The sequence below is a fragment of the Aythya ferina genome (genome assembly GCF_964211825.1).
Source record: "Aythya ferina genome assembly, chromosome: 1".
NCBI lineage: Eukaryota > Metazoa > Chordata > Aves > Anseriformes > Anatidae > Aythya > Aythya ferina.
This window is the reverse complement of record NC_140296.1, coordinates 189205374-189226055: the sequence shown is the minus strand read 5'-3', so window position 1 is coordinate 189226055 and position 20682 is coordinate 189205374. Positions and strand designations below refer to the sequence as shown.

Below are 20682 nucleotides of genomic sequence, written 5' to 3'. Positions count from 1 at the left end.
TTGAAACTGTAGATGATAATTGTTTCAAATCCAGAAACCCTCTGCTGAAGCTTACGGTTCTTAGAAAGGCCATCTCTAATAAGAGAAGCCTAAAGATCTGATGAAATAGTCTATGGGTCTACCTTGAATTCTTGTATATATGATGTTTCTGTATAAAGGAATCACTAGTTTGCTTGTGCAAAAACTGCAAGATAAACAAGTTTTGAATACTTCTTCTTTTTTTTTTTTTTTTTTTCCTATGATGTTCTCCCAGTCAATGCCCTTGTAATGTAATCCTCTCTCTCAGGATATAAGGTTAGATTGTACCCAATCCCATATAGCTATACAGTGTCTTGTTCCTTTAGGCCTGGTTGGAAGTTCCTGTCCATTTCTTGCAAGTAGCAACTGCATATGTAAATCAGTTCAGTTCACTGCTCTGACAAAAAGTTTTGTTTTGTTTTGTTTCATTTTGTTTTTTAATGGGTTCATTTTCTATCAGACCAGTGAGCTTATCCACTTCCTTCTTTGATAGTGTCATATTTAGATTTGAATCAAGTAACTGCATATGGTGTAAAAAAAGGGGAAGAGTGAACAGTACTGCTGTGCTAACATGCTAATGAAAGCACACCTTTACTTCTATATCTGGGAAGTCTAGTAATTAAAGTAAGGAGTTATCAAATTGATACTTGCTTTAGTATTGAAATCAGTTATTCAGTTTCATTCCTTTGCTTTATTTTACACATACCTTCTAGTGTCTAAAGATGGTGGTGTCAGTCAAATTATGGTAACAATGCAAAATGTTGCCAAAAACTGTTACCATGTCTTTAATCTGAAAGGATTTAGTTATGATAAAAGTTAGCTAAGTTATTTTATGGAAACATTAAAAAAAATGTTTTGTTACAGGATCACATACAAATCCTACTTTTTTTTTTTTTTTTTTACTACTGTCAATGTTTACCCTGTGTAGCAAAGTTCACCACTATTTTCCATGCTGTTAGCTGTTTGTCTCATAAGTGTTTCAAGTTTAACTATATCATTATCACTGTATACAAATATGGATTTTATATATGTAGAGTGTACTCCAAATCAAATAAAAATTTGCTGGCTTTGTTCTATACCAAAACAAAACAAAACAAACAAACAAACAAACAACCCACATCATTTCCATTCACATAAACCACTTTATGGTGAATCACCCTTGTGATGATTCTGATAATCTGACAGTGGTGTGTTTCAACCTGTATTCACCAGCCAGCTGTTTACCAGAAAGGAAAGTAGTAATTGTGGTAATAAAAGTACATGGAATATTTTTTTAAGAAGAGTTGAAGGTTAGAAACCACACAGATGTGACAGTTTTCACTCTAGAAGTTACAGCAATAGAGGAAGCAAAATCCATCACATACTATTGGATTATTAAAGGAATGGATATTACTTTGTCAGCCACTGGTTTGGGGTGCTTAAATCCTGTATTTCTATAATAAAGTACTCAGGTTGGATAAGTTGTTTAAGACTGTAGATAGCAGACGTGCTTTCATTTTCATGGTCATAGTTTATCCTAGATCTCTGTCATTATTGTTTGTTTGCACTGTGGAGACTAGTACAAAAATGTTCATGTTTTCGTTCCAATTTTATTGGAAAGCAACAGTAAAATCTTAGAACAGAATTGCCAAGATTTGTGCAATTGGGAAATATTGGACAGATTTAGTAAAGGAGCTCATGAGCGAGCAGAGACTGTACTTGTTGACACAATTGTTGAAACACAATTGTTTCAGGTCTCTGCAAAAGAGAGACATGACAGTGAAGAGGAAGTTGTACTAACAATATTCATACAGTGACTATTCATGACTTAGCAGCAGTCCTATTTTAAATTAGGACTGTGCACATAAAATCATTAATTTTACATTCCCAATGGGAATTTAGGCTATACTCTCCAGTATTATAAATCAAGCAGCTTTGAAATGAATGAAACACATTTTTAATGGTTTAAAATACTGTATTATGGACAGTATCAATTAGATGCAAAGAATGAGCTGACTACCTTGATTTTCATTCTTCTAAACATGATCTCAGAATAGCATTACATGCTACATCCAGTATGGCTTTCCATTTTTATGGATCCTCTTTCTGTTCCATCTATGTTGATTTAACAAAATATTATGAGTGCCTTAATTGTCATTGAAAATATATCAACACCCATATTTTAAATTTTCAAGTAATTTTGTTGTATATTTTCTTTCTAGGTAGTGAAGAGAATTTCTTTAGTTATTTAGTTATTAATTAATGATTTAATCGTCTTAGAAAAAAAAAAAAAAAGAATAGTAGCAACACTTAGAAATATATTAAAGGAGGAAAATGTTGGGGAAAGATCTATTATATACTTCCCATGAGGAAATATAGTATCAGCTTGAATGATTAATTTACAGCATCTCAAGAATTCACTGAAACCCATCTTAAATTTCTTTATGTGATCAATTCCATTTTATTGCTGTGAGATTTATGCAATAAAACAAATAAATGGTTGATTTATCTTACTGTTCCACTTGTGTGACAAAGCATAAGACAAAAGAGATGAACAGAGATGAAATCAACTGATGTATGGAAAAGAACTGATTGTATGCTAATGTTGTTTAGATTTATGAAGATAGTTATTTTACACTTTTTTTTTTTTTTTTAATTCATTTTCAATGTTCCCTGAACATATCAAAAGAGGGATTCAATTAAACGAACTATTTTTACATTCAGATTTAAATATATGTATGTGCAGATGCAATCACTATATTTTAGAAAGTTTAAAATTATTCTTTTTGAATGGAAACTGAAGTTTTCTGTTTAGGTCAAGAGTACATAGTAGAATGGAAATCTGTTACAATCTTCCTAAGTGTTGTTCCTGCAAACCATGTTCTGGTGATACCATCACTAGGAATGAGGGAGTCATATCCTTTCTCTACATATATTATACACAACATTTTTCTGATGCCGCCAGAAAAAAAAAAAAAAAAAAAATCTGTGGAGAAAATGAGGTTAAAAATAATTTTTGTGATAGACTTTGTCTGAATTTGCAGTCAACTTTACAGATAAAATCCACTGTAGTCATCATTTGTGGCTAGTAAAGGATTTTACATGAACATCTCCTTAGGTCACTTTCATTATTTTTAGTGATGTCAAACATATGTACTCCTCTGTCAGTACAAGGCATTGTGGGCCTGGATCCTGCAATACATAGCACATAAGACTTTTGTACAGAACTTCCCGTACTATGCCCCTGCTTACAGTCACAGCCGGGATCAACAAAGCTTCAGAAGCCAGCAGTAAGCCCAGAATGTAACTTCCCAGTCATGATCAGTGAACAACCACTTCTTCCCTGGATGCGCTCTTAGTATCTCATCTACTTTTGTCTGTAACTGAGAGTATGACTGCTTATTATTATTATTATTATTATTATTATTATAGTTGTAAGTAGGTTGGGTCCTAGCTATTCTGATGATCAGCAGGGATTGTTTCCCTGCCAATACCATTTTATGAACAGCTGAATGCTGTAGTGAGGTAAAAGGCTGAAGAGACAACACAACAGCTGAGTGGAGTACTAGTTGCTCTGCTACATAGCAGCTATGGGAGGAACTCTTCTTTCCCTGAGTTTATCTGTAGAATTGAATAATAAAACTTCTAATATTGTACTTATGCTGGTTTGTGTCTGTGTGCACATGCATGTGTACACATTAAATGATCCCATATGCTATCAGACACATGCTTTAATTTGAGGGGTGTAGGAAGTCTTAACCTCCCAACAAAATATATTTAAAATCAAAGAGTGTTGTCAGAAGATTGAGAGAGGTTATTTCTCTTCTCAGCCCTGGTGAGGGCACATCTGGACTCCCCAGTACAAGAGAATACTGGAACTATGGGAGACAGTCCATTGGGGGGCTACAAAGATTAGGGGACTGGAGCATCTCTCTCATAAGGAAAGGCTGAGAGCACTTAGCCTGAGGTAATGAAGGCTGAGAGGGGATCTTATCAATGTATACAAAAGTCTTAAGGGAGGATGTCAAGACTCTTTTCAGTGGTGCCCAGCGATAGCATGAGAAGCAGTGGTTACACACAGAAACACAGGAAGTTCCATACGAACATAACTGTGACGGTGACATAGTGCTGAAACAGGTTGCCCAGAGAGGTTGTAGAGCCTCCTTCTCTGGAGGAGAAGCCCAAGAGAGAAGCCCAAGGAGAAGCCATTCAAAGCCCACCTGGACACAATACTATGCAACATTCTGTAGGTATCCCTGCTTGAGCAGCATGATTGGACCAACCCAGCTCTTCCAACCTCAACCATTCTCTGATTCTATGAAAATATTTTGTGAAGCACAGGACAGCCTGCCATTCCATGTCCCATTTTGTACCTTGTTTTTTACACTTAAATTCCATTCAGCAGGTGGTAATCATGAGAAGTGTGCTCAAGGAAGACTGTAAGTGTTTTTCTTGAAAGGCAAACTACATGTGCTTCCAGGGGTTTCGGTTTCTACTGAATTTTGGTTGTAAGATCATGTCAAATACCTGCATTACTTGCAATTGAAAGTCACAAAGGAGAAAATAAACACTCTGCTGCAGAGTAGTATGCAACCTTAACCATTAAGTAGCTAGGTAACTATGGCAGATTTGTTTATATATATCATAATTCATGGGACTGTCTTTTGATCCGATATTAGCATGACCACAGCTCTCACTAACAACCTAAATCTGCAGCTTTTAGTTTTATTTATTTATTTTTATTAAATAAGATAATATGAGCAAAATGAAACTTTGCCAGGCCTCTTTCCCCCTCTCCCTCCCCCTCTTCCTCGTTTTTTTTTTTTTTTTTTTTTTTCTCAAACAACATGAAAATAAGAAAAAGTCTTATTTTTTGAAATGCTGTTCAGAGAATTTTCTGTACATCTGCTACCTTTAATAACTACTCGTCCACAGCATAAATGCCTTAAATGTCACCCTCAATTTTTCCATGGTGGAAATAAATGAATAGATGTGACTCTGAAGCTAGGGGGAAGCATTTGAAGGCAGGACAATAGCGTGGGGTGTGTGCATGTGTTTTTTTTCTTTTATAAACTTTTTTTTTTTTTTTCCAGCTATCTTAGAGGTCATTCATACAGCTTTTATACCTTTAATTTTTCACATGGTTTTGATTGTCTTCCCTTCGATCAAAACAAGGCTATGAAGTTGGTATTTGTGGAAGCACTGGCTGGAATGAAGATGCTTTCCAGGATCACAGTTTGTCTCCTGATCACTTCCTATCTTATTAAGTATAAATCTTTCATTCACTGCATGGTCAACTAAATGGGCAATGCTGGGACCCAAATTAGCTGTAAAAATAAATTGGATATTGACTATAAGTCTTCAGTGACAGGTAAAGCTGCATTAAGGTGTGTGGTTCTATAAGGGACATTGTGTTACATATGAGTTCTTGAAACACCAGCCTTTTCATGTGCCTGTGATGCACCACAGACAGGCAGTAGTTTTCTTCAAACAGCCATACAGGACACAGTACTCACCTTCTTTTGTGCACTGTAGCCCATTGGTGGTGAACAATGAAGGAGATGGAGCTGAGACTCCTTTATTCTCACCCATTTATGTGTGTTTGTTAAAGGTAAAACATGAAAAAAGTGTCCATTTTTGCCTCCTTGTATTTGGAGCTGAGGCAGCCTATGGGTGTCATACAGGAGCAGCAGATATCCTGTGCTATCTTGAGCAATTTAAAAATTACATTGTATAAATGGTATTTTCGAGTCTATACCTTGTACAAGGAGAAGAAGTAAAAGTTGTGGTTATTTTTCAATAGATACATATTTTTAAAGTCAAAACAAGATTGTCATAAAAAGTGGCCAGCAACTCTTTTAACTGTCTCTGTTGCTTGTGTTTTCAATTACTAACAAGTAATTGAAAAAATAATTTCATGACTATAGTTATGTGGAACAAATATTGCAAAAATATTTTATTCCTATATCTAATAAATATCAAGATCATATCAACAGAGTGTGCATTAGTGGGTAATAAATGCAGTCCTCAGAGTATGCATTAGAAACTCACTAGCTTCTCACTTACTGCTATGCAATATATGAAGCTGTAGAGGAAACGTCAAATAGGACACCTCTGTCTGTGGTACTTCCAAAGTTATTTACCTCTGCCTCGGTTTTATACTTTTTCGTTATCCATACTGATCATAGTCTGTGTGGATCAAGGAAGTTTCAGCCTATACTATCGTATCTGTTGTGGTAATTGTGAATTCAAATCCTGCTTTCCAGTTTATTCAGTATCCCTCCCAGCATCATGTTTTATTTTTTTAATAAGACAGTCTCAGTTCCACCTTCTAAGTACTACATAGTAATATTTCCAGCATAACCTCTTCTTAAATTTCTCCTAATGCAGTTGAGCATATTCATAAGTAATGTCTAAGTATTATTTTGCTACTGTTGCCTAGTTTCTAGAACATATTTTCCTATTTAGCTTATGACAGTGTCATCCCTTTTTGGTAACCATCGATAGAAAAGGAATATTTGTTTCTCCTTCAATTTCTGTTCCTATTGCCAGCCCCATGATCACTGACTTAGAATTATACAAATGTATGAAATTCCAGAATTCTAACTTTGTAGGAGATAACTACTATATAAATCCTCGCATTTTCATGTATTAATTTTATGATACATTCAGACATTCAGGAAAGCTTTTTTTTTTTGAACATCTGGTTGAGATTTTTGAGAGCAGGTCGGACCTTAGTCATTTCAGTTAGCCCTACTTTGCAGATTTCCACTCTCCTTGTGCTTCAGCAATTGCAAATCAAGTTAACTTCATTAAGAAAATAAAATTAGGTGTTTTTCTGAATTCGTTATTGGTGAGAAACATCTGCAGAGTGATTTTTCAAAGGCAATTTGCAGGCTAAAGCTTGTGATTAGTGAGGATGAAGAGATATTCACTAGGATATCTGCTCCTCCATCGTATGCAAAACTTGTCAGTATTCTTTGCTCCCTCCTCATGTAGATATTCCCCTTGCATTTTGTGATACTGTATTTATCATCCTTTTCAGACTATATTTACATTGGATAAGACCTGAGTGATATTTACTGAGTAAATATTCTGTTATGCTACAGCCTTCAAAATATTCAGCATCACTTTCAAAAATTATTTGAAGTCATGGGGCAAAGAACCCATTCAGCTTTATTCACTCTGACATCCTTTTCATAAATTCCTGAATGATATAGACCATGGTTGATACAGAGGTGAGTGTTTTCTAACAAAGAGGTCAAGATTGTGTATTTAAAATGTTTTTCAATAGATTTGGTGGGGAGATTAAGGCACAAATGTTAATGGAAATATATTTCCAGAGGGTGCAAAGAGGGATGTAGGCTTTCTTGAACAGAAAAACAATGCTTTACTTATGTGAATTCTCTAGTGCAATATATTTGTGTATATAATGTTTCTGGTTTATTGATGAAGCATAAATCCAAGACTGTTCAACAAATATTTTAACTATTATCCTTGATTTTTGTCATTTTATGAACAACCTGTTTTCCCAGTAAAGTTCCTTACAGGCATAGCATTTTACTTCTGCACATACCCAGAGGTGTGGTTAATGTGGCAAAGCTGACTAATTTAGTACCTGTCTTAGAGCTAAGTGTGTTTGATACACTAAGTGTATATTCACTCACTTAAGTCTGAACGGAGACTGAGCCAGTACATTTTGGTACTCTGGGGTTCTGCAGAAAACACAAATCCAAAGGTACTTTCTTCAAAAACTAGAGCAGCAGAAGAATACATCATCCAGCTTTTTGATAAGTAAATGCCAAAATTCAGTCCTTCAGGAGGTTTTATGTTGTCTGAATGTCATTTTGCATTTGGCAATATTAGCCTGGGGACTAATATTTCTGGGAACCTCTGTATGTTTTTGGTTGGTTGGTTGGTTTGTTTTTGTGCTGTCCGAACTTCTACAGAGTGAAATTATCAGAAGTTAGCTATTCTGTTCTACCTCTCTGTATGTAGACTTTTGCCATTTAGTGCTTTTAAGGCAGAATATTGCTGAAGACTGACTCTCTTTATAAGGAAGTGGCTGGTCTGCTGCAATTTACTCCTGTGGGAAGCAGTTCCCACAGCTGCCATCCTACTTAGCTACTGGAAGCTGCAGTTCCCAGTTAAGAAAATTAGGCAGTCATCCATGATCTTTGGAGCCTGTTCAGGTTCATCAGCATTCAGTACAGTAAGGCATCTGAACATGTCATGCTGGGGGTAATGAATTTACATTTAGTGGCTAAACCTAATTAAAAATAGTTACTGATGAGGTAAGAAACTTGTGTTCTATTTTCTTTGCAGTGTGCATGTTTGAAATCTACCTCATCTCTAGTCTACAGGCAAAGGTGAAGGAGAACAAACACTAAGCTTTCTGTGATTTAGATTTACCGCTGTGTAGCCAGTAGCATGCAAGGAGGAGGGAGAACGTGATGCTGCAACCTAGCACAGAGGATGTTCTTTTGAAGCGGTCCTTTAAATTAATTAATTAATTAAGTAAGTAAGTAGTTCTTTACACATAATCTTATTAAAAATAGACTTGAATCTGTGAACAAGTTGACATTGCACTCCGAGGCATCCACCAAAGAAGTTCTAATAAGAACCTGCAGACTTGCACAATTCAGCCGAGTGCTTCTCTGATGTAACTTGTAATAAAATTTAATAACTTTGTCATGTTAATAGTCATACCAATTCCAGATACTGCACCTAAATATATCTCCTTAGTCCCCTTATCTCTTTCTAAGATATAACGTGTTACAGAAGTGTGCTCCTTATTCCCTCTTAAGAATACCAGTGAACAGCTTTCTTTTCAGTTTATAGGTGATAGTTCTAAACCTCAAGGACTCAACCAAGAGTTCAGTTTACCTTTCTCATTTGAGATTCAAACACTGCTTTCCCTCAACTCACCAACTTGCCAAACAGAAGTGTTCTGCCACACTTTTCAGTTTAGGACACTACATGTTATATTTTTCATGAGCAGATTATCCTTTACAGAGATGTCTGGGAAATAAGCCAGTTATAATGGTCTCAGGAGAATATGCAGGATTGCAGAACAGAAAAAAATGTATACTTATATTTAAATATATGAATGTCTCAAATTAGCACAGCAAATGGCAATTGACAGTTTTTGATGAATTTTGGCACTAATTTCAGATCAAACTATGTATGAGGCTTTAAATTAAAATGTAATTATCTCTTTGTTGACTTTAATACAGATCTGAATCTGTAGTTACTGAGTTGTCTTTACTTATGATCCATATCCTTTTTTTTTTTTTTTCTTCAGGTTTTGATTCTGCTTGGGTATTTCTGGCCTATCAGACAACTGTATATGTCATATGTGAGCAAACTATTGCCATTGATAGGAATGATAAGATCATGTACAAATCATCCAGTTTGTTAATTTTGATGGCAAAGTGCTCAGTTGCAGTTCATGTGTTTGGCCTTGGATACCTGATCTAACTTTGAGAAAGATGCCCTCTGGCAAATATGGATTTATTTATTTATTTCCATCTGGAGTCAGTCCAAAGAATTCCAAATGTCAGACCTCTGACTTATCACTGTGCCAGATTTTGAATCAAATAATCTAGGAAGAAAGTGTATTGGTTGAATATGCAGATGTTATATTATTCAGAGAATACTAGCATAATGAAATATTGACATAAGTATACCTTGAAATGGGAAATCATTTTGAAAATGTGTTCTGTTACCTGTTGATAGAGCCAGCACTTTGAAAGTCAGTATGAAAAATTTGTAAGATTAAACATACTTTATCAGAGTAAGCTTAAAGACTCAAACTTGCATATGTTGTAAGAAAGTAAACCCTTCTTGCCACCACATTTTCACCTTTTAACTAGGTTATGTGCAAGTGTTCAGTTTTTAAAAGATAAGGCAGAACAATCAGGAATAAAATGGAACTCTTTACCCAAATACTACATGTATATCAACAAACAATAAAAGCTAAAATTAAAATTGTTTGTTAAAACTTGATATTTTCCTTTTTTTTTTTTTTTTCATTACTATTTTGACACTATTTTATGGCATATCAGTACCAATTAAAAACAATGTAGCAGTTGAACTAGATGATCTTTGAAGGTCCCTTCCAACTGAACTATTCTATTCTATTCTGTCTTTTGTTCCTACTGATGTGTTATAATAAACGTACAATTTATTGATCAAATACATTTTTACATAAGCATTGCATTTTGTATTTGTCTTACTTTAAATTACTAAAACCTAACACTACTTAACACTGATTTAAAAAATCTAGATTAAAGTGTCCCCTGCTCGTACTGTAATGAAAAGACCCTAAGTATCAAACGTACTAATTAAAGAAGGAGCTGTTTTCCTCTAATATCTTTCCTTGAAGTATTTTTTCTAGGAAGATGAAAACATCATCTGCTCTTTAGAAGTTGCATACTTCTAAAGCAGTTGTTTATTAAATAAGAAAATAAAATAACAGTTATCTGGATGAGGGAATCAACTGTATCCTCAGTAAGTTTGCAGACAATGCAAGTTGGGCGGGACTGTTGATCTGCTTGAGGGTAGGAAGGCTCTGTGGAGGCATCCAGATAGGCTGGATTGATTGGCAAAGTCCAGTCGTACAGCATTCAACAAGGTTAAATGCCAGGTGCTGCCGATGGGTCATAACAAGTGAATAGGCTAGGGGTTGTGTAGCTACAACATTTCCTGGCAGAAAAGGACCTTGGGGTGCTGCTCAACAACCAGCTGAGCATGAGCCAGCAGTGTGTCCAGGTGGCTAAGAAGACCCATGGCACCCTGGCCTGGAGAAATGGTGTAGCCAGCAAGACCAGGGAAGTGATTGTCCCCTTGTATGTGGCTCTGGTGAGACTGCACCTGAAATGGTGTTCAGTTTTGGGCTCCTCACTACAAGAAGCATATTGAGTTGCTTGAACATGTGTAGAGAAGACCAATGAAGCTTGTGAAGGGGCTAGGGAAAAAAAGGCTTATGAGGAATGACTGAGGGAATTGGGGTTGTTTAGTCTGGAAAGGAGGCTGAGGGGAGACCTCATCATTTTCTGCAGCTACCTGAAAGGAGTTTGCATCAAGAAGGGTGTCAGTCTCTTTTCTCAAGTGACAAGTAATAGGATGCAATGGAATGGTCTCTAGCTGTGCCAAGGGAGGTTTAGATTAGATATGAAGAATTTCTTCTCAGAAAGGGTGGTCAAGCATTGGAATGGACTGCCCAGGGAAGTCGTGCAGTCCCCATCCCTGGAGGTATTTAGGATGCATGTGGTGTCCATGGCACTAAGGGACATGGCTTATTGATGGGACTCATTATGTTGAGTTGGTGGTTGGACTAGGTGATCTTGAAAGTCTTTTACAACCTAGATTTTTATTCTGCATTTATTAAAATATGAAAACAATAATTAGTGACATCCAGATTCATTCCTCTATTTAAGGCACTTACCAGTTACATTAATTGAGAAACTAGTTGCTGTTAGCCTTCTCCATCACCAATAAAGAGACATAGGGTCTTCCAAAGGTAATGCTTCATTTCATTTACATGATAAAAGCAAGTATGTTTTTCTTTTGAAGACTGTCAGGCAATGCATTTTTAGAGCACTGGGTAAGATTTATGTATTCTAATTTGTGGCACCTAGCTACAATAACCAGATATGTGTACATAGCAGCAGTATGCTCTGAAAAATACTGTATTGGCACCTCAAAATATCTGTTTTTCTTTAAAAAGTGTCCTCAACTAACAAATTCCTGAGATGCACAAAGGTCAGTAAGATAATTAGAGCCCAGGTTTTTATATTTCAGATAGAAGTAATATATATTTTTTCCTGCAGTGCAAACAGATAACATTGTGACACAGAAAATAAGACATCTCAGTCAGTTCTAACTAGCAAGTGATGCTAATTATTTAAGCAATAAATGTCAGAATAAATAGTATATATTCATGATAGGATATCATATTAGAGAGTTCTACTCCTGAGACACAAAATGAGAAAGTAATTTAATGATTTTGAAATGGAAGTTTAACTTTCTGAAATATATATTTTTTTCCTAAAGTGATATTATTAAATATAATTTTTATGTGTTCTTGAACCTATTGAGTCTAGCAGTGATGAAAACCTCATGAACAGAGTTAATCATTGTCTGTAGAGGAAAGCTGCAGCTGACCCTTACAAGCCATGTGACTGCTGGGTCAATGTTATGCTCGCACCTTGCATGGCTGTCTTTCAACACCATATTCCTGCTTATGGTGTCATTCCCAAAGTGGTCCCTGTGAATCTTACGGAATATGTGGATCACACCCACAATGTCTCCTACACACTGCAGATTTTCTCCCCTACTTTTTTTTTTTTTTTTCCTCATTTCTGTTTAATTTGTGAAAAATGGCTAGTGTCAGACAAACACAAACTATTTCTTGTTAGTTAGCTATGATACACTGACATCTCCAAAAAATTCATAGCCTAAGTCAAAACCTACTCTGGGGAGAATATATAGGTCTCCCACTGACAGTAGAAACTCAAACCAGATGATGTCACTTGTGCATTAGTTCTGTTCTATATGACATGTAATTTCTGACCTCAAAGGAAAGATTGATCATGACTTCTTCCATCTGATATTTATGAAATGTTGCCTAGCATGTCTGGCAGAGTCAGTAATACATTCTCCTCTTTTTCTGTTTTGTGTCTTGTTTCTATAGCATTTGAGTTTTGTGTGATTTCTCATAAAACATTCTCAAGTTTCACCCACACAGGCCATCTGGACTACAGTTAATATTTTAAGACCTATCCCCTTAACTTTGATGTACTTTCTTGTAACTGCTAAAACATGGTGATATCTCTTCCTTCTGTCTTGAGAACCTCCCCCTCACAAACCCAGACGTATCAGAGGAACCAAGGGCTTGATACTGCCAGCAGCTGAAATCTTTCAAATCTCCCATATTTTCTTCAAATCTGAGAAAATCTATGATGAAAAAAAAAAAAAAAAAGAAATCTCTGAATTCTCAGCAGCAAAAATCTTATTTAATGACAAAAGTCCTAAAGTATAAAATAATATAGGAAAAGATAAGGTCCATGTTAGTGGTTCTTGGAGCTTGTTTGTTGCATTAGATTACAAACTGGTGCAATGATGAACAGCTCAGAGCATACCATGCTGGATTTGACTAATGACATTGTCAATACCATATCTTGGTTCCTGTCTTCACCTGAAGCTTGTTTGCTTCTCAGGTTCATTGAATTTCATCTGTGTAACTATGTTATGAACCAGCAAGGTCTCTTCTACACCTACAATTGGAACAAGTGAGGAACAGAAAGCAGGGCATTTTGCTCTGATTTAAACCAGATGTGTCTCTTAAATAGCTCAATTTTGAAATATTCGCAGGTCTGATGTTACTATTTGTCATCCTCATATTGTGAAAAAAAACTTGAAAGATAACAAAGGTCAGAAAAATGATTCTAGGAAACAAATTGACAGCTCTCATAACACTTGTAATGACATGTGAATAGTGTAGTAAGATGCTTATCTGTAATCCCATCCTCCTGAACTTCTGGGACTGAGTGATCACTGCAATCACATTTCTCTCTTTAGGGTGGACCTACACAAATTTTTCAGGCTCTGTCTCATAGCCTTAGCTAGCTCGCTTTTTAGACACAGGGACTGATCACAAGATTGGTATCTTAACCGTGTTTTCTGTCATCTGTGTGACTCAACCCTGATGAAATGCTCAGTCACATGAATGTGGCTTGGGCAGCAATGCATATGGCTTTACACAAGGACCTAGTGGGTAACCTGAGACCAAATGAGGCCCACAGCATCACAAGGAGGAGTTGCCTGGGACTCTTTTCAACTACATAAAAGAGAGTAAGGGTAGGTTTCATTTCCCTGAACTTGTGCTCAGGGCATCCAAGATGCTCCAAGATTCTTAGATACCTTCAGGAACTTGCATGTATGACACAAGGCCTTTTGAAGCAGCATCTGGAGGTTAGGGCAGATGACAGAGGTTGTCTTACAGGCCCTAAGCATCTGCATTTAGACAGAATTGATTTTGTTGACCCTGATGGAGATCACACTTAATCATCACATGCAGATATCTAAATTTAGGTCTAATAAACTCAGAATTTGACCCAGGGAAATTGCAATAATAGTGAGTTGAAGGACTGTCATGGAAGAGACACAGTTTTAGCAGTCTCTGAAATCTGATTAAGAGAGGTTACTAAAGGGTAGGAAATTTACCCCACTTCTGTGAGTGGCTTATGAAACTAGGTAAGGTGGTAAGATTCTCCCAGACTGATATCTTTGTCTGTCAAGTAAAAATTAAACTTCTCCTGAGCTCCAAAAGTTAAATTGCAGCTGCTTTTTTATTAGTTCTATTTTTTTTTGTATCTTTTATTCATTTACATATTTTAATTTCTACAAAGTTATTTGTAAATTATAGCAAATTCTTTGATATTTGCCACTGTTTATTTTTCCTCTTTTGTTGTTTGTTTTCAGCTGGTGCAGAAATCTGATCACCACAGCACTGCTTGCCAAAATATCATAGAAACAGGGTAGGGAGGGTAATGGTGATCTTGCCAAATAATTTAGATCCAATATGCTGCACACTGTACAGACTGCTCTGCCTCCAGTAGGCAGCGACACACGGGTTGTTTTTTTGAACTACTGTATTGTATGTATGTGTTAGGATTAATTATATTTGCACTGTAAATCAGAATGCTACACCTATAATGCGTTTAGGTGTCTGTCTTGCCACTAAGGGATTAAAGATATTTTAATTGATGAATTTGGGATACTGACCCTTAAATTCCACACTTTATCCTTCATCTCAGCTGTCTCATAGTCATGCAAAATTGAAAACTGGAGGATGAGCACAGATGTACAAAAGGATGTTTTAGTTGGGATTATAAGAATTTATCACAAAACAAATATAAAGCATTTACCAAAATGAAGTATAGGAGGACTCGAAAGTCTGCAAAGGGAAGTTGGGAAGCTGGGAAGTTTTGTGCTTGCACTGAAAGCGAGTAGAATCAAGGTATAAAAGGCTGAACTGATCTGTACTGATACACTTTCATGTTGTTTTGCATGTACCTGTAAGAGGGCTGTCTAACAACAAATCAGTTTTAGAAAATTTTACGTTTAGAAAATGTGCCTTTTTTCATAGTGCTCATAAGGACTAAGAGCAGTTGTGGACTTCTAGTTCTGTGTCCCAAATACATTTAAACTTTTTTTTTAATACCATGCTAGCTTTTCTGTTTTTACCATAACTGTATGTTACTCAAACTAAAGAATTCAGTGTGTGTTCTTTCTTTTGTTTTCAAATGAGGCTATGAAAATTTTCCTTCATTTGTCTTTACCTCACCTACATACACATATCCCACCTCTCCCACTCCACACACTTGTCCACTTCCTACTTTCTCCTCAAGTCATAAATGAAGGCTAAGTAGAGCAATTTTAAATACTGGGATTTCTTTGCCATACACATCATATTTGTAAAGATTGCTTGTTAAAAAGTCATCTACTGTGGTACATTGCTTTCTAGAATGATGTGAAACATGACTGCTTTCTTAAGCAATAAATTGTCAGATGGAATACATAAGCAGACACGGTATCTCACTGGTGAACACTGACTATTCAATTCCTTCACTAGCAGTTGAACTTCCTATTTATAGCTCATGCTTTGTAAATCAGAATTCTCTCTTTTAATGGATGAAATATCCTAAATATTCCATCTAAAAGCATATTGCTTTTTCCATGTATTATTCATTGAAGTTTAACAACTTTCACAATCAGTCTTAGGAAATCAGTGTTCTAATGTTTAGTGTGAGTGTGAGACTAACCTTGCTCTAGACCTGCTGCCTGTCAATCAAATGTCACTCACAGATGCCCCTGAACAATTCTCTTCTCTAATTAGAGGAGAAAAAGTAACAGTTTAGATTTGTCTGTGGACTTCAGTGCTGGCAGATGTAAGTTGTTGTTATGCTTTTTTTTTTTTCTTTTTTTTCTTTTCCCCATTCATTAGACTGTTAAACTTTAAGTATAAAACAGACAAGACTGCTTTTGAACTTTTTAGTTAAAACTTACATTACTCCATGAGGAGAGGCACATTGTGGCATTATGTGCATTATTTTATGGAAGATCATTATTTCAGCTGATTTTTATTACCACAGAGAAATATTTAAAGCATTTTTTTTCACATGAAGTTTTAATGTAATTAAGGTTATGTTTCTGTTAAGATATGTTAATAAGCAGTACACTCTCAATATGGGCACATAGGTATGAATATTCAGAATTCAGTATACATTAAGTTACTGCATTTTAATAAAAATGGATTCTTAGGTGCATTGGCAATTTAGTCTGAAACTGCCTCCTACCTTAGAGAAAAGTCTCGGGAATGGTAAATCCAGGTTATTTTTTTACTATCCCGAGGAAAGCCCCTAGCTATCCTTATATACTTTCAATCATGTTAATATTGCAGTTGCTTTTATTTGAAGAGTAAAAGGGAGCAGAGACGAAGTCATTTTTCAAGCTTATAATTCCATGCCAGTTACAAATCTTTCTTAGTTTTACCTGTTGCTTAGCTTTGTAGGGGTGCACACCTCTAAACATTTTAAAAGAGCAAAAAGAAATCAGATACAATTGGGGTATTGCTCAAGGCCTTTACCTAGGGTTATTTTAAGTGTGTTTCTTACACGTTACATAAAAGAGAGAAAATCACACTATTTTGCATTGTTTCTGCTCACATGATGTGTGATCCTTTTCATCATTCTTTCTACCTATGTTGCTTCAAGCAACTGGCTTTGGTTTTTCATAGGGGACAGAATGTTATCTGCTCTGTTTTGTTATCTGCAGTCACTCAAAATCCTCTTCAGATGAAAATCTCCCACCTGCACCTTTGTACTCAAGGTCCAAGCACAAATATTCCTGTTGTGATCTCTTCTGCCACTTCAATTGCTTTTCCTTTTTATATGCTTATATGTTGCAAAGCAAGCTTACACGTGCCTAGGCCTGGGGTCTGCAACCTGGGTGCCCTGCATGACCCAAAGTCAAATGTATTTCAGTTGGGTTATTAAATTTACCTAATTGGAAGAATAGTCTCACTACTTTCACTAGTATTGCTTATGGACAATTCCATAGATGGAAGAAGTGTGTGATCTGACCAGCACATTCCAAGATCTTGCAAGTTCAAAGAAGGTAATACAAGACAAACAGGAATTTTACAGAGAAGGAAATGAAAAGTCATAATGATACTCCTAGCAGGTGGTCATAAGCTGAGAATATAGGAGTGGTAGTAGTTCAGAGGTTATATTTAAGGAAAAATTGTATTAAGTCTGATCAGATTATTGATACTACAATAACTGTTACTGGGAAAAAATAAAATAATTTGCAAGGAGTCACAGAGTTGCAATATATACCTCTTTCTGTGTCTGACTTGAATAGAAGTGAAAAGAAAACAAAACAAAAACACACACTGGATCTTAAAGGAAAGGCATGTTCTCCTAGAAGGTGCCTAATAGCTGCATTCTTCCATCTGTAACTCATGAGTTACTTTGTTGGAGTACACTATATAGACCAAGCATGTCTGTGAATACACTGCCTGATATGCTAGCTTGCTTTTTATAAACATGCACCCACAAGCAGCCACTAGATTTGATGAATCTTATTATTCTTAATTTTGTAGGTATTGCAGTTAGAACTCATGAAGATGTCCTTTCCATGACTAGCTCAGTGTCAAAGAATGCAGTATTACTAAGTAAAGTAGCTCCTACACATCTTTTTCTTATTCCTAATAGCCACTTTAAATCTAACTTTAAAGTTAGATTAACTTGTATTTTTCTGAAGATTAAATAGTTCAGTTTGATTATATGAACAGCATGGAGAAAACAGGGGGAATAGGAAAAAATGGGATCAATGGGAGTTCTCAACAAATGCAGCAGGTCATTGATACTGCTAGGATCATCACCAACAATTTACATTTTTATTCCCTTGAATTATGAGGTATCTTGCAAGGCAGTGTAAGGTTTTCCCTGGGCATCTTAATACTTTTATCTTCCTCTTTCTCTCTCTTTTTTTTTTCCCTGCATTATACGTGGTTAGTTATTCAGGAACCTCCTAGAACAGACAGCAGTAGAAGCAGAGGGGAAAGACATGCTGTTTACCTGACTTGCAGTCAGCTGGTAAAAGCTTTGATGAAGTTTCCATTATGAGTAGACTTGTGAGACAGAGACTGACCAAATCTACACCCATCTTTGTGAATGATTTTTGTATTTTCTATTTTTTTTAATATATAAAAAAATCATGTAAAATTACACTTAAAAAAAAAAAAAGAAAAAAGAAAAGAAAAAAAGCCATTTTTAGACTTTAGTTGAAAGTGTAAAATACACAGTTTAGACAAGTAGTTCAGATGTTAGACAACACCAAAACTTCTAAAATGACCTGTTACATTCTAGGCATCCAGAGAATTCCCAGAAATCAGGGCTGGAAACACAACTAATAGTTCAGAGTTGTCATCCCAGTGTGCAGGGATGACTTCAATAGACAGTCATGTAATAGTACTTGGCTACTGTAGCAAAAGTGAAAACTTTGGTTCACTCTGACTTTCATTTTTATTCAAAAAATGCAAAATGGAAACCAAATGAAACTTCTAAAGCTTTACCAGGCTTGACATGGAATTGTTGGTATTTATGTGGATTCTATTTAAAGTAAAAGGTCATGCCAGACATTCTTGAAATTCAGTCCTGACTGAAAATATTTGACAGCTACAGTAAACCTTTCTCTGTTTTCGGGTTTGTGATCAGAAATTTAAATGTTTAAATTCAAAATTGGATCCTAGATGCTGCACTGAAAGACAAAGGGTTTGTTCAGGTTTCTTAATTTTTGTTTGTTTGGTTGGTTGGTGGAAAGCATGTGTAAGTCAACAGAGCAACATATATTTCCATTTCCATCATATCAAGGTGATTTGCATAATGTGTTTCATCTCTCCTTGATGATAGCGAACATTTTTTTTCTGTCCCTTCCCTTCCCTTCCCTTCCCTTCCCTTCCCTTCCCTTCCCTTCCCTTCCCTTCCCTTCCCTTCCCTTCCCTTCCCTTCCCTTCCCTTCCCTTCCCTTCCCTTCCCTTCCCTTCCCTTCCCTTCCCTTCCCTTCCCTTCCCTTCCCTTCCCTTCCCTTCCCTTCCCTTCCCTTCCCTTCCCTTCCCTTCCCTTCCCTTCCCTTCCCTTCCCTTCCCTTCCCTTCCCTTCCCTGATAGGATCTCCCCTATTGTAGTTCTTTCAGAAAAGACAAATTAAGCAGACTGTGTTTTATAATATAATAATATACCTATATAATATATGTATAAATATATAATATATGTGTATATATATATATATAATTGCTCTTAAATATATAATTGCTCTAATGAGCCAAACATTTTCAGGACATATTCAAGCTATCCAAGAGCTATAATAGAATATATAGGTCATAAGAAATGCATTTTTTGTTTGTTTTATACTTTGGATTATCCATTAATATGCAGTCAGGAAAATGACTTTTCCTCCTGGGTAGAATTTTGTGGAGCACACTAGAACTCAGGCTTCCCTCACATAGTCAGTTAGTGTACAGTAGTATTTTAATCTCTGGTACTAGATGCCTGGTCAATGTTAAAAGTCCTGGACCTCGAAAGTCCAGCAAGCTCAAACGTTCTCCAAACTGTTTCAATCTTACAGTCAGAATACTGATGTGTATTGCCAGACCATTTATTTTAAGACAACTTTTAATTTGCCTTAATTCTTAAGTCAGTTGTTTGTAAATGAAGACAACATATGTAGTGGAATAATCCAGAATCCAAAAAGAAGATTCCTACTAACTGTTATGATAAAATATCTGTTTGCTTCTGTGACCTTTGGATCAGGCAAAGAGTTTGTACGTGACAGTAACTTTATTTCACTTCATAGTTTCTTTTAAAAGTAAAACAACCAGTTTTGTTTTGTCATGTACACCTGGGAACAGATACAAACCATAAATACATACAAAAAAAAAAAAGTGCAGCTTAACTTCTCTAAGCTGTTCAGAGATATTAAATAAATATACTGGGGCAGGTGGTAGGACAGGAACTCATACTGAATAGCTCGTTGTTGTGGTTTAACCCGGCCGGCAGCTAAACACCACGCAGCCGTTCGCTCACCCTCCCTCCTCCCTCTCTGGGACGGGGGAGAGAAATGGAAAGTGAAGCCCGTGAGTTGAGATAAAGACAGTTTAATAAGACAGGAAAATAATAATAACAGAATAATAATAACAACAATAATAATAATGATACAATGGTGATAATAGGAAAATAATAATAATATGTACAAACAAGTGATGCACAATGCAATTGCTCACCACCCGCTGACCGATGCCCAGCCTAACCCCAAGCAGTCCGGCCCCCTCCCCCCGGCTAGCCACCCCTATATATTGTTTAGCATGACGTCAGATGGTATGGAATACCCCTTTGGCTAGTTTGGGTCACCTGTCCTGGGTCTGTCCCCTCCCATCTCTTACTGCACCCCCAGCCTGCCTGTTGGCAGGACAGAGCAAAAGGCTGAGATGTCCTTGGCTTGGTATAAGCACTGCTCTGCAACAATTAAAACATCGGGGTGTTATCAGCACTCTTCTCATCCTAAGTCAAAACACAGCATTCCACCAGCTACTAGGAAGAAAATTAATTCTGTTCTA

General features: G+C 36.2%; 1 protein-coding gene across 7 annotated transcripts in view; it reads left to right on the top strand.

The window, feature by feature from the left end:
- The window catches only part of TAFA5 (TAFA chemokine like family member 5), a 465759-nt gene that overhangs the window by 438894 nt on the left and 6183 nt on the right, over positions 1 to 20682 (top strand). The gene's annotated exons all lie outside the window — the stretch shown is intronic.